Here is a 14,800-nt window from a genome sequence, read left to right as displayed (position 1 = left end):
TCACAGCGGCGTCTGTCTGCACGTGCTTTTCCTTCTTAGAAAACAGTGAGTCCTGAAATGAGTCAGGCTTACTGCTGACTGGAAAATTCTCTACTACTGGAAAAGAGTCAGTCTCTGCTGCTCTTACTGTTTACAGATTCTTTGCCAGCCCTCCAGCCTTGGGACCACTAATGAATGGGCACCACTCTCTGAAATCTCTGCTGCCTTTACAAAACAGTCCTTCCACCCAAACCCTGGTCATAGGGAAAAAAGCAAGAGAGTATGGAAAAAGTAAAAATACTATATAACCGGGATATTGCCACTATGCACCCACTTATGTCTTTTTTTTTTTTTTTTTTTTTGGTCTGTGTATTGTAGATTTCTTTCTTTGTGGAGACCAGAAAGTATTCCCCCGTCCCCAACCCACTCCTCTGTCTGCTCTAAACCTGCTTCAGGAAGCCAAAGAAGGTGACTTCAGACACTCACCTGTCAGTGTGACTGGCAGAGTTCCTCAAGCTTTCCAGCGGAAGTGAGTAAAGCATTTATGTGAGGATCTTGGGCGAGCTCCAGTTGAAGTTCAGTGTCTCAGGATCTCCCCTGTAGCTTCAGTAAGGTTAGCTACCCTTAATTTTAATACATACTCTGGTTTGAGGGGTGCGGACATGGATAATGGGCTTTTAGGTGAAGGGTACCTCTCAGAGTGGGTTCTATAAATCATCCCAGCCATAAGGCCAAGTCAGCCACAATCGAAAGGCCAGGAAAGAAACATACATTGCTATGAGGTTCCCCGTGTCCACCAACAGTGGGTATCTCTTTTCTGGCACGGCCCAATGCCAGGGTGGTTCTCTATCTGGAGCTAAGAACACGTGTGTTTACTGTGCACCTTGATTTAGTCCAAGGTTTCCGAATGTTTTCACCCATTTCTTGTGAAAGAAATTTAGTGGACACACGTCCAAGTTGGCCAGTGCAAGCTAGCCAGGTGATGGCATTTTTTGATAGTCTAATCAAAGGCAAAATTGAGGAGGCAAAAATCATTTTATTGTTCTAATATATACCATGTAAGAAGGTGAAGGCTTTCAAAGGACTCACAGCTCAGAAACCAAGCTGACCAAAGATGTTTCTTAAAAACCATGATCCAATAGGAAAAGGGTCAGCATGCTCTGTGCCTGGGACCAAAGAAAATAAAATACTCAACAGTATTTCAACACTACTGATTTGAGTTTGGAAACACGTTTTGCATGATACCATAAGTGCACTGGCATGGTGATGGGACCTAGTTAAAAAAAAAAAACAAACCTAGTGCCATTTAATAATGGAATGACATATCTCTAATATGCAAATTTCTACAGCACAGCAATTAAGCAGTTTAGAATTTTATGACAGCATTTGGGCTTTCTATGAAAACAAAACAAAACAAAAAGGCGGGGCCAATAAAGGAGCTGTGATGGATGGGCTAATCCCCAGTGGAGATACACCATGTAATGCTGCAGGGACAATGCGTTACGGATAGCATTGTGAATATTGCTTGTTAATCTCCCCTTGCATCCTCCTAGCTCAGGTTTAGGCTAAGCCCCGTGTTCCTGCCCTTCCCTACAGCCTGGGGCTGAGGGCTGAGTGGCAGCCCGCATCGGTGAAACAGGAGTCTAAAGTACAGATGGGAAAGTTGGGGCGTAGCAGTCTGCTGTGTGCATAGAATACAGAGCAAAAGGGGCTTGCAGTAAGCTAGTCTATCAGCAGGGGACAGAACGGGGGGCCATATGTTTCTCTTCTCCCTTCTGTCACCAAGTCTGCTGCTTCATCCTTCTGTCAGGGGACACTTTAATGATGAACATGTTTTAAACAGTTTTGTTTACCTAGCAACAGCTTTTCTAAGAGGGGGTCTTAATTAGTCACCTTAAACCATTTTTGGTTTGGATTTTTTTTTTTTTAAGCATCCGTTCATTTGTTCATTCATCCGGAAGAATCTCCCTCTTGTTCATTCCACACACACACACATCCTCCCCGCCCCCTCCCCTGGAGGCTGTTGTTACTGTTGCCATGAAAAAGTGTGTCTGCATTACAAAACTACTTTTAATAACTATATGCCATTTCTCTCTTTTTCGTGCATTCTTTTTAATACCACAATTAGCTTTGAAGGGTGGATTTTTCTCCACTTGTCAGAGGCGGTATGCCTTTGTGGGGTTTGGTAATAGGATCTGCATTTTAAAATGAAGCTACATTCGGTAAAGTTTTTTTTCCCTTCTTTTTTCATGATTTTGGTACTATGGGCAGCAGGGCAGTCATCTCCACGTGAAAGGAACAGGCCCTGTGCTGATATCAGCATGTATAGCATTCCACTTCATCGTGGTGGAGAAACAGAAAACTCACAGTTTAATTCCATCCGTTGTGTTATTGGTTTTCATTTCAAAATTGATTCCCAAAGCCTAGTCACAACTGCTTTTTGAATTACTTTTGTGCTGGGTTCCTTTTTATTCCCTTTATTTAGTGCAAAGAAGCGTTTGAACACTATCGTTTTCTGTGTTTAAAATGTTAATTTGTAAAAGCATACTGCTGTTTAATTCTAAAATAACATCATCCAAAATGTTGAGAGTAAAATGCTTTTCTTCCCCCCCGACCCCCACCCCGACCACATTTCTTAGGTAACAAAACCTACTGAGTGATTTAACAAGCAAATGCCAATTGGGCCAAATGCACTTAATCATTAACTCTCATTAGACAATAACCCCCATAAAAGTCAAATGACCAGGCTAATTCCTGAAGGAGTACCTTCCCTTTCACGTCACCAAACCAGATTCTGCCTTGTTGTGAAAGAACAACCTGTCTTTCAAGACATTGTTTCTAGCAGAACCCAGAATCAGTTTAAGCCACAAAAGTGCTCACCAAACACCAAGCTTCCTGTTTATCCCTTAATGAGGGTGGAAAGAGCAAAATGGAGGTACAGGAAAGAGTAGAGCCCAGAAGATATTTCTTAGAATGAATAGTACATCTCTCAGTTGGCCTTGCAGTAAAACAATAATGATCTTTAATTGGACATTTTCTTTGTCCCCACACAGGTTGCAGAAGTCCACAGTTTTTGTTTAGAATTCTAAAGACAGGCTTTTCATAATCAACGCATTCTTAAAATGTTCAAGTCATAGATTTTTTTTTTTTAGAATAGCCTTGTGTTTATAGAAAATTTGAGCACAAAGTACAGAGTTTCTATCTATCCCTTCAACTTTTGGAACAGTTTCCTCTGTTGTTAATTTCTGACATTACTGTTGGACATTTGTAACCAAGAGTAAACTGCTATGGATGTCCTATTATGACCTAAAATCTACGGTGACTTGGCATTTATGTTTTGTGGGACACGCTCTATGGCTTTGCACAAATGTGTAATGACATGTACCCGCACAGCGTCCTTTTGCTGCCTTCAGTGTCTTTGTCTGTTGATTCTGTTCCATCTCAAGTCCAAGAAATCAATGACCATTTCTAGAATTATCTATAGCATTTGAATACAAATCTACAGATTCCTAGTCTAAAAAAAAAAGGTTTCAAATGTTGAAATGTAAAAGGTTTAAATTAGAAATGTAGTCTTTTAAGATTTTTTTTCTTCACTTTGCAAAATGGATTTTGGTTCCCGCTTTGTCTTCTTATGGTTTGATATCCATTTCCATTATATGGCTATACCATGATGAGAAACACAAAATGAGAAAAATTTACTACTCAAAGCTAGCAATATGTGTACATATAGCTGATATAGACATATAGGTAGCTATCGATGGTATAGGTAGCCTATGCTTTATTTGGTTCCTAAACTTGAAGACAAATTTGAAAAGGTTTTCATATAAACTGACGAAAGGACTGCTAACTGGGATGTTAAGGGGAAGGATTTTATTGTAGCTATGAAAGAGGCATCCGGAAAAGTCCGGAGCAGAGAGAGAAAGTAGACTGACCATGCCCAGGGCTATCTGTGGGAGACGGGAGAACAGCAGGGGATGGAGAATAGAGAAAGCACAGTGAGAGAAGCAGTGGGGGAAGGCGGGAGTAGCAGGGGTGTAAGGAGAAATGAATAGCTCAGGGGAGGGACGTTCGTGGGCTGGAAGGAGTTTGGTGTAGGAGAGGAGGGAAGAAGGGCTGGGATGCTAGCATGAGCTCTGACGAGTGCACGGGTACTGAGATACTGAGGGATCCCGGAGGCCCTGTGAGGTCTGGGATGCTAATAGGCACCACAGGTAGCCGTAGGTCCCTTCTGCCAGGGGGTAAGGAAAATGACTCTTTTTGGTAGAGGGGAACCGATTTCAATTTTTCTTGGAAATTCTGGCTTTTTAATCTAACCACCAGAAGTCCTCCTACAGTGCATGTTGAGTTCATTTCTGGACATATGGACCGCCTTTTTGGAGTTTGGGGAATTGGCGTTTCCTTTGGACCTGACTTTTCCTCGTTTTTAAAAGTTTGGATGAGGCTAACAGGTAGTAACACATGTATTATAATTACTAAGTATGAAACATAAATTATAAACTAGGAAGAAAAAAATTAAATACCTCCAAGTCATTCTGGTCAAGAAGGATGTTAAATGAGGTTTGGGGTAACCAGTAAGTGTCACGCCATCCGGTGTGTATGCCAAAGAGAAAAGGCCAACACACACATATATGCACGCACATGTTTTTTGTAGAGGTGTGTGCATGATGCTTCTATGTGAGTATGTGCATGTGTGAATATGTGCACGTGTGTGGCATGTGTGTGTGTGTGTGTGTGTGCGTGTGTGCGTGTGTTAGAGGGTACCTACTGAGAAGTCTGTGTCAAGATGAGTAATATTGAGAGCAGGAAGAAGGAAGAGGATCAGCATGGGATAGGAAAAGAGCCCAGAGGAGGGACTCTGAAGATCCTCATGGAAAGAGATGGCCAAAATGATTCTGGATGGGAGGTAGTCCAAATAGAAATCATTAGAAACAGTTGTCATGGGACGGGGACTGGGAGGTGATGGAGGATAGTTTACGAGGTAATATCTGCCTTGCCCCAGATAAAAGCTTATTCTAAAATTAAAAAAAAAAAAAAGATGAGTAAAATCATGTCACCTGTGCAGGTGTTTATTTAAAGACTCAATGGGAGTTGTCTCTAACCTATATAGCTGTATCTTGGATAAGAAATAGGACAGAAATTAGTTGTTAATGAAGACTGACCTTCCCCGTATCCATGTAGTGCACACAGCTGGTCCTGGAGCAGGCCAGGTATAAAGTGTGGATGGACATGAGGAATATTTAGGGAAGAAAGGAATTGACAGACACACTCAAGCCTTCCATTTTCAGGATAAGACAGAGAGGTTAGGATAGCTCCAGTTCAGCACACACACACACACAACACACACACACACACACACACACACACACACACACATACACACACACACAAACCTCATGCACCCACAGTGGAAAGGGCAGTTAAGACCCCTAAGCTACCCACAGCACAAGAGTCCAAGTGCACAGGACACTGCATGTAGTGGGTGCTTAAAGCAGACCTGGAGACCTCCTGTGATGCACTTGCTTCAGAGGTTGGCGTGGTTCACAGGCCAGGCTCCCACAAGCCTGAAAGCAAGCACTCAGAGATACACAAGAAGCACGTGAAGAACTATGCAAACACTTTCTGGTAAGTGTCACAGATCCAGAAAGTGCCACACGGCCAGCAGCAGCTTCCAGCTTGACTCCAGTCCAGACTCACACTGACGCTTCCTATGTGGTGACTGCCGGGTGTGGTGGCCCAGGCTTAGAGTCAAAGCAATTGGGGCAGCAGAGGCAGGTGAATCTCTGTGAGTTCAAGGCCAGGCTGGTCTACAAAGTGAGTCCAGGACAGTTAGCACTACACAGGGAAACCCTGTTTTGAAAAAGAAGAAGAAAAGAACAGGGAGGAGGAGGAGGCAACAGCAAAGAGAAGAAGAAGAAGAAGAAGAAGAAGAAGAAGAAGAAGAAGAAGAAGAAGAAGAAGAAGAAGGAGAAGAAGAAAAGGAAGGAAGGAAGGAAGAAGAAACATGGTGACCACTGTTAAAATCACTTCCACAATCATGTTGGGTGATTATTTGAGAAGAAAAGGGCTCTTGTTTGACTCATTAATTTTAAAAAGCATAGAAAAATGTGGTTTCATGTAAAGAGAATTCACATGTTAACATGTTCCAGCCTAGATGATAATAGAAGGCTGACTCTTCTGTCACAGTATAAGCCACATAAAATGAACACTTCCGTGGTCTTCCTTGGTCTTTCCGTAGAGTTTAATGTAGACACTGTTAGAGGCAGGACCTGATCCTACAGCGTTCTGAGCTCCGAGTTAGGTTATACAGAGGGAAGACTATGTGTGCACATGCATGTGTGTACATGCATGTGTATTTTGTGTGTGCATGTGCATGTGTGTGTGGGTGTGCCCATTCTCATGTAAATGCAGGCACAGGCACCATGCCTTGGATAACTTTGGTTGTTAGTTGTTACCTTCTACCTTGTGAGAGTCAGGATCTCTGTTGTTTTGAGCTTTATATGTCAGGTTAGCCAGCTCACAAACATCCTGGGATTCTCCTGTCTCCATCTTCCTTGCCCTCATAGGAGCTCTAGGAATACAAACAACTGATGCTACACATCTGGTTTTTAATGTGACTTCTGTAGATTTGAACTTAAGCTCTCAGGCTTGTACAGTAAATGCTTTGGCCATTGGGCCGTCTCTCGAGCCTTACATTTTTTTCAAGGAGAATGTAGAATAAATTTCATCATTCCCAACACTAATCTGTCTGTGAGACATTCTGGTATTGCTTCTCTATGAGCACCTGTAGCCTGAGTTCCCACTGGTGTTCACACACAACTGCATTATAATTTTAATAAGATCCTATGGTAAATATACTTGTGTGTGATATATGTATGTGTATAGCCACAGCACTGCTCTCTGTACTATACAGCTTGGTCACAATATCTACAGAAGCAGTCTTGTCTGTCACCAACGTTTTAATGTCTCTTGCTTGTTCAGCATGTATTAATGAACATCTTTTATATGTGAAAAGAAACTGTGCTGGTAGTTAGGAAGTAAACGTAAGCAAGAATCTATTATGTGAACACAGAACCACTCCCTATTTTTTTTAAATTCAATAGTACTTGATATTGGTGTTAGCAATATTACTTTCTAGTAAATGGTATGTGTTAGGTAAATAATCCAACGAATGCATAACATCCTTTTAAAAATTGGCCTTGGGCCTGGGGAGATGGCCCAGTTGGTAAAAAACAGCGTGCAACCTTGATGATCTGAGTTCGCTCCCTGGAGTTCATGCGAGAAGCTGGATGTGGTGGCATGCTTATGGAATCTATGCACTGCTGTGGGAACATCAGAGGCAGGGACAGGAAACTCTGACAGAAGCTTTGGGTCAGCCAATCCATATTACAGCAGCAAAACATAAGAGGCCCTGCCTCAGTGAGGTGAAAGGCAAGAACACACTCTGAAAAGTTGTCCTCTGGCCTCCTTTGTGCATACCATGGTGTGCCTGCATGTGTACAGGTGTGTGTGTGTGTGTGTGTGTGTGTGTGTGTGTGTGTGTGCGTGTGTGTGTGCCTGTGTGCACGAGCACACACATGTGTGCAGCTCCATATGAAATATGATTGCATCTGTGATACACTGAAAATGTAGCTGTTTGTGCTACTGTTTACTATGCATCTCCAGTGAAGGATGCTAGAATTCTTGACCCATCTCCTGACATTGCAACTATGTTACCACAAGCGCTGCTGAATCTAAACTGCTTGCTGTGGCACTGGCTGGGTTTTCTGTTTGTTCTCCCTCCTGGTGAGGGAAGGCGTTGCTTGCACCCAGTGGAAGGGGAGCCCCGGGGCTGAATGAAGTCTTGTCAGCGCCTCCCCACTTACCCACTGCCAGCACCATTTTTCTTGCCTTCTGAATTTTACCAACTATACTTCTGAGAGTGGGGCAGCTGGCAAGAAAGACCCCTTCTTCATGAGGCAGTGGCTCTTCTTGTTCCCAGATATCTTGACTCTGCAGAACAGGCCAGAACCCAAGGATCCTGATGAGAACTTCCACCCCCATACCCTATCATGCAGAGTAAGACAAGCCTTTACAATGTATCCTCCATTCATTTCCCCAGAATTCACAAGAACTTTTTGTTTTATTTATTTATTTAAACTGCTATGGATTTATATGCTTGTGGGTTTTTTTCCATCTTATGTGTATAGGTGTTTTGCCTGCATGTATGTCTGTGTGCACCTCCCCCCCCACACACACACACAGAGACCAGAAGAGGCATCAGATCCCCTGGAACTGAAGCTGTAGATCATTGTGGGACACGCTGTGGATACTGGGACTCAAGACCCAATGCTCTGGAAGAGCAGGCTCTTAACTACCAGCCATCTCTCTGGCTCCACAGGAGCCTTTAAGAGGGAGGCAGGGAGCACACTTCCATTTTTTTCTTTGCAGATACTTAGGAGGAAAACACACACACACACACACACACACACACACACACACACACACACACACACACGCCTCCCCACCTCACCAAACACACAAAGAAAAAGAAGACAAATGTTGGAAATGAAGACCTTACAGCTTCTTGCTCCACTCACAAAGGAACAATACTGCTGGCTTTGTCTGCTCACAGTAAAAAGCTGTAAAACCAGAAAAACATCTGTGAGGCAAGTGTCTTAAGTGTTGACTAACAATGCAGGGCGGTAATCTTCCAAAGGCGGATGTTCTTCTGCTGAAGACACTTCAGAGAACCACCTTGTCACTGCCTGGGCCTGGGACTAGAGTTGGTATTGGCAGCTGGTGGTCTTCCAGCTGGGTTCTGATAAACACTGGATTTCCAGCAGCCCAAATGAGAAAACACTGAGTGTTAGCTGAGACATGGCTCAGGGCAGGCTTTGTCCTACCTTCCCTACTGTTGTTAGGGAAAAGGGTGGAAAGCTTATGCTGGTCTCTAGCACTGTGTCCTCCTGAAACAGCTAAGCCCCCTCCCCTGTTCTGAGTTTCTTGCTCCAAACAGCAGCTTTCAGTTCTCTCTGGCCTCATGGACTCCACGCATGCTCTTTACACTGAAATGCTTATTTTATTCTATCTACTTAGACTGTTGGTTAAAAGAGCTACAGCTTAAAGGTAAAGAGAGACTGAGGCAAAAGAAAAGAAAGAGGCTTTTTCACACAAGCACTAATGACTGAAAAGCTGGAGTGGCTAAGTTCAAGCAACAGAAGACTTCAAAGCAAAGCAAATTAGCAGAGAGGAGGAAGGTATATAATGGAAATAAAAAGACTAGTTTGCCCAAGAGATAGTAATATTTAATGTGTTTCCATATAGTAAATTATCTTCGAAATGCTAAAAGACCCAGGAAGAATTACACAGGCCCTACTACTACACTGAGACTTTATTTCTCTCTCAGTAATTACACGAACAAGCAGGCAGAAAGGTTCAGTTAGGTGTGTAAAAAAGACTTGCCCAGATACGACTAATCTTCTCAGATTTGAATCTGTATTTTCCAGACAGTAATTGTTGCAGTCCCTCACAGATCTGTGTGCTTGAACATGTGGTTCCTGGCGCTAATGGTGTTGGGGGGTGGCGACTGTGGAACCTTTGGAAACTGAGGTCTAATTGCTGGACATATGCAGCTAGAGTGGGCCGTGAACAGCCCACAGAAGGCTCCTGACCAGCCCTCGCTACTGCCCACCTGCTGCTACACAGGCTCTGCTCAAGCAGATCTGACAGCCTTGCTTCCTCCATTGTAAGAGCATAGCCCATCAAACACAAGCTAAATAGATTCTTTCTCTCTGAGGTTGCTTTCGTGAGACATTTCTCACAGAGATGATACAAGCAACCAACACAGTGCTTCCATGTTAAATTTATACTAGAATATATTAACCATGTAAAATATTGGGCTTTATCATTTTTCGTACATGTGAAATATACACTATGATCATATTCAGTCCCCCTGTCTCCTCCACTTCCTGTTCCTACCCCCCCCCAAGAGTCTTTTACCCTAAGATGCCCCTCTATTTTCATGTGTTTCTTAAAAAACTAAATCTAGATTTCACATATAAAAGAAGATGTGAGATATTTGTCTTTCTGAGTCTGGGCTATTTCACTTATCATGGTAAGTTCTAGTTTCATCCATTTTCCTGCAAGTGATACAGTTTTGTTATTTTTATGACTGAATAAAACTCCATTGTGGGGATGCGCCACATTTATTTATACAGTTGTCTATGAGCGGACAGCTAGGCTGATTGTTTACGTTGGCTATTCTGATAAGTACAGCAGTAAACACAATCATTCGGGGATCTTGGTTCTATGCTGGCTTAAACTCCTCAAAGAATATACCCAGGAGTGGTATATCAAGGTCTTACACAGTAGTTGTATTTTGAGTGTTTTGTGGAAGGTCATACCAATACCCGTATTCTAGTGTCATCTTCAATTTCTTTCAGTATCTTAAAGCTTTCATCTCGGAAGTCTTTCATCTCTGTTGCAGGATTTTTGCTAGGTATTTTATTTTTCTATGAATTGACTTTTTCCCACTTTTATTCACAGAATGTTCATTGTAGATATAGAGCAGCTACTGATTTTTATATTCCTCTTTTATGTCTTGCCATTTACTGAAGATATTTATCAGGTTTAAGAGTTTTCTAGTGGGACCTTTAGGGTTTTTAAAATATACAGTTAGTTCTTCTGCAAGTAGAGATAATTTGACGTTCTTCCCTGTTTGTATCCCTTTTTATTTCCTTCTTTCATTTCACTGAGTCAAGAATCAGGCACAATATTGGCTGCTAAGCAAGAAAACCTTGCCTCGTTCCCCATCTAGTATTTGCTGGCTTTGGGTTTGTCATGAAAACTTTTATTACGTTGATATATATTCCTTTTATTCCTAGTTTCTTTTCTAATGGTTTGTTTATTTTTATTTCATGTGCATTGGTGTTTTGGCTATATGTATTTCTGTGTGGGAGTGTCATTCCCTGGCCCTAGAGTTACAGACAATAGAGATCTGTTGTGTGGGTGCTGGGAATTAACCCTGGTCTTCTGTAAGAGTAGTCAGTGCTCTTAATATCTCTTCAGCCCCTATTCCTAGTTTCTTTAGGGATTTTATCACGAAAGGATGTTGAGCTTTGTCAAAAACCTTTTCTGCATCTGTTGGGATAGTTGTGTGATTTCTCTCCCTGGGTCTATTTATTTGCTGCATTTCCTTGATTGATGTGCAATGTCCAAGCACATTTGTATCCCTTGATCGTGGTTTGTCATTTCTTCTATGCATCATTGAATTTGTTTTGCTAGTGTTTTGTTAAGAATTTCTGCATCCATGCTTATAGGCAATAGCATCCATCAATTTTCTTTTTGTCCTGTGTCCTTGGGTTTTGTTATCAGGGTCGTCACTGAAAGTCTCACTGAAAGAGTAAGATGGCTTCCCTTTCTGTTTTATGGGATGGTCTGAGGAACACTAGTGCACTATTTCTTCTTCTATGGTTTTGTAGAATTCTCTAGTAAATTTGTCTAGTCTTGGGTTTTTCCTTGTTGGAGACTCTTTAGTCCTGACAAAGACATGAACGTTGTGGTCACGCCTGGTTTTTGTTTGTTGTTTGAATATAGTAGTCATTCACCCTTGGCCTTCACATGCTTCTCTGGCTTGGTCTAGTCTGTAGGTGGCGCTTCTCACTGGGTTCTTCATTGGATTCCTTGAGTTTTTCTATTCCAACATTTCCATTTGTCCTTCCTTCCCCCCCCCCCCCCCCACCAAATCTTAGTCTCTTTCCAAATTTCTTATCTATCTTGATGATTTTTTTTTTCATTGATGTTACTGGTTTTCTCAGTTCTGGGCTTGGCTCTCTTCTTCGGGTTCTGAGTTGATTTCTTTACTTCATTCATCAGCTTCTTTGTATCTTCTTGGTGGTCACTTTACAAGTAAACTTTTTAATTCTTCATTGGATAATTTGCTTATTTCAGTGTCTTAGAGTTTATCAGTTGATAAATTCACTATGATCTTCTGGATGATCCAAGTTGTAGTGCTTTGACAAGTTTCTCATCATTGATTGTAATTTAAGGACTGTTGATTTAGATAGCTCTTCAGTTTTTTTCTAGGGATCTTCTTATTGATTAGCCTATTCTAGAGCGCCCAGCCTTTAGTGCTTTTTAGAGGGAAAACACTATAACATCAGCACCAACAAAATTAACAACAAATAGAAATACATGTAAAACTGACTTTGAAAATGCCTATTAGTATACCACCAATGGTCACAGAATTGAAAATTACAAGAACAATGTAGACTGTGTTATGAAGTTAAAAACTATTTTAGCTAAATGGAGAAATAAGTGAATGAAATAAATGGAGGCAGAAAGGAGAAAAACAAAAGAAGCTTAAACTTAAAAGAGAAAAAAAGATAAGATTATAAAGAATAAAAAGAGAAAAAGATTTAAAATAAAGAAAAACTTTCCAATAATAAAAACATACATAAACAAAATTATATGTGTAGTGAAGGGAATAACAAAACATAAACACAGTTCTTGAGACTGGTATGAAGTGACTTAAACTCACTTCACAATTGACCTAGCCTTGAACTCTTTCTTTTTTAATATATTTACTTTTATTTTATCAAATTTACATCCCGATTGTAGGCCCCTCCCACATCTCTTCCTGGTCCCACCTTCCCTTCCTCTTCCCCCTTCCCTTAGTCCTCCGAAATGAGGAGCCCTCCTCACCTACCATCTGGCCCCAGCCTAGCAAGTCTCATCTGGACTGCCTGTATCCTCTTCCTCTGTGGCCTGGCAAGGCTGCCCCAATAGGGGGAAGTGATCAGTGAGTGGGGAACAGAGTCTATGTTAGAGGTAGCCCTTATTCCCCGTACTATGGGACCCACATGGAGACTGTGCTGTCTGTAGACTACATCTGAGCAGGGGGATTAGGTCCTCTCCATGCATGGTCCTTGGTTGGTACATGAGTCTCTGCAGGTTCCTCTGGGCCTAGATTTGTTGCCTCCGTTTTTCTCCTTGTGGAGCTCCTGTCCCCTCCAGGTCCCTCTACTTCCCAACTCGTCCATAAGAATCCCTGTTCTCTGCCCCAAAGTTTGACTGTGAGTCTCAGCATCTGCTTCTATCCCCTGCTGGGTGGAGTCTTTCAGAGGACCTCTGTGGTACGCTCCTGTCTTGTTCCCTCTCTTCAAGCTATTTCTTGTGATTGGATTAAAGGTTTGTTCTGTGTGATTGACTCATAAAACTGTAAGTGATAAGGCAACGGTGAAGCAGCACCAAACCTCCTAGCAGATAGGTGGATGCAGTCGTTTATCCACACCCCCCCCGCCTCCCCCCTCCCTAGACTCTAGGCTAGCCATCTCCAAAGGTATGAGTGGTACCATTCGTTCCTATTGCCCACACTTAGGGGCTAGCTCATCAGCGTCCGGCATGCTCAGTTTCCCCACTTCCTCCCCGAGCTCTCTGTCCCCTGAGCCAGTGGTAGGGTGACTGAACGGTTCTTGTTCCACCTTGCAATTCTTACTTAGGCTTTGGGAGGTAGCTCAGTTTTAAATAGTTTTTCATAGTTTCATCCTCTAAGATAAAACCTGATCACAGCCCTCTGAGTCACGGGGAGTGACAAAATGGAGCAACTTCCAGCATTGACGACTTGTCCTGATAAAGGAGTCATTGTCTCCCAACTGGGTAGAGGCTTGTCAGGGCTGTGTGAATATAACCAGTCTCCCCTTACCAGGCAAAACTGGCTTACCTTTTGAATGAGGCTTCTACTTAACCATTTCTAGCTTGGCTAAAAGATGCTGAGAGCCTCACTGGACCTGAATTTCAGGCTCTTATGGGATGTCCAAGGAAAGAACTTGTGTAGAAGTGATAATAACAAAGGTGAGGCTTATTTAATATCAAACACTGTTCATTCAGCTGTTGATTCTTCACAGCAAAGCTAATACTATGATTGTTAAAAACAGCTGGAGGGTCAGGGAGAGACTCAGAAAAGATGAGCGTTATGAGGTGCTCTATCTTGAGGAGCCGAGATAGGGATCACCAAGGAGCCCAAGACTGAACAACTAGAGAGTTAGGTGACTTAATAAAAGGGTGATAGAGCAGGACATCAACTCAGTCACAGAGTGAACAAAGTAGTGTGTGCACCCTCAAGTTCATTTCTTTCCTGTTAGGAAAGTATTTATGAATTTTTAGCAACTGAGAAAACAGGAAACTGCTACAGAAAGTTTCTGGAGAAGATGTGACCACTAGGTCCTCAGCTTTCAATCTGTACATCTGTCTGTTCTACTAGGATAACAAGGGGCCCTTTACAGCTGCTATCTTGCCTGTGTTATCAAGCATTGAGACCGGGAAGTTTTTGAAGGACCAGGAGAGGGTTCAAGTCCTGTTTTTGATGATCCAAGGGATTGATTGGTGGATCTTACCTTGAACCACTTCTTCGGAGCCACCCACCTTCAGCCTCCTTGGTCTACAGGCACTTGACCCAGGCTGGGTTCTCAAAGCTGAAAGCACAATAGCGGATGCTTTCAAGCTCCCATTTGTGTCCTTTTGGGGCCCTCCTTGGAGCCACACAAACATCTGCATTCCCTACACTACAGAAGCCGCACAATGCTTTAAAGGCTCTCAGAAAATCTACACGACAGTTAATATGATTTAAGCCTATATTTAAATTTTATGAGACTCATTTTCAAGGCTAATAACCCAGTTTACTGTGCACAATATCAAATGCAAATTTTATTACTGACTTGGTAAAATCCAAGACGATCATCATTAGCATATCTCCCCTGCATCACCCTTTTTAGGCAAAAGGTGCACCAGGAGTAACAGTGGGAGTTTTTATATGTGCTGTAAATTACAGTTACTATCTCATTAG

This window comes from Acomys minous (genome assembly GCF_964271855.1).
Source record: "Acomys minous genome assembly, chromosome: 3".
In the NCBI taxonomy this organism is placed as follows: domain Eukaryota; kingdom Metazoa; phylum Chordata; class Mammalia; order Rodentia; family Muridae; genus Acomys; species Acomys minous.
The sequence above is the reverse complement of the archived record's forward strand: the minus strand, read 5'-3'. Positions refer to the sequence as shown.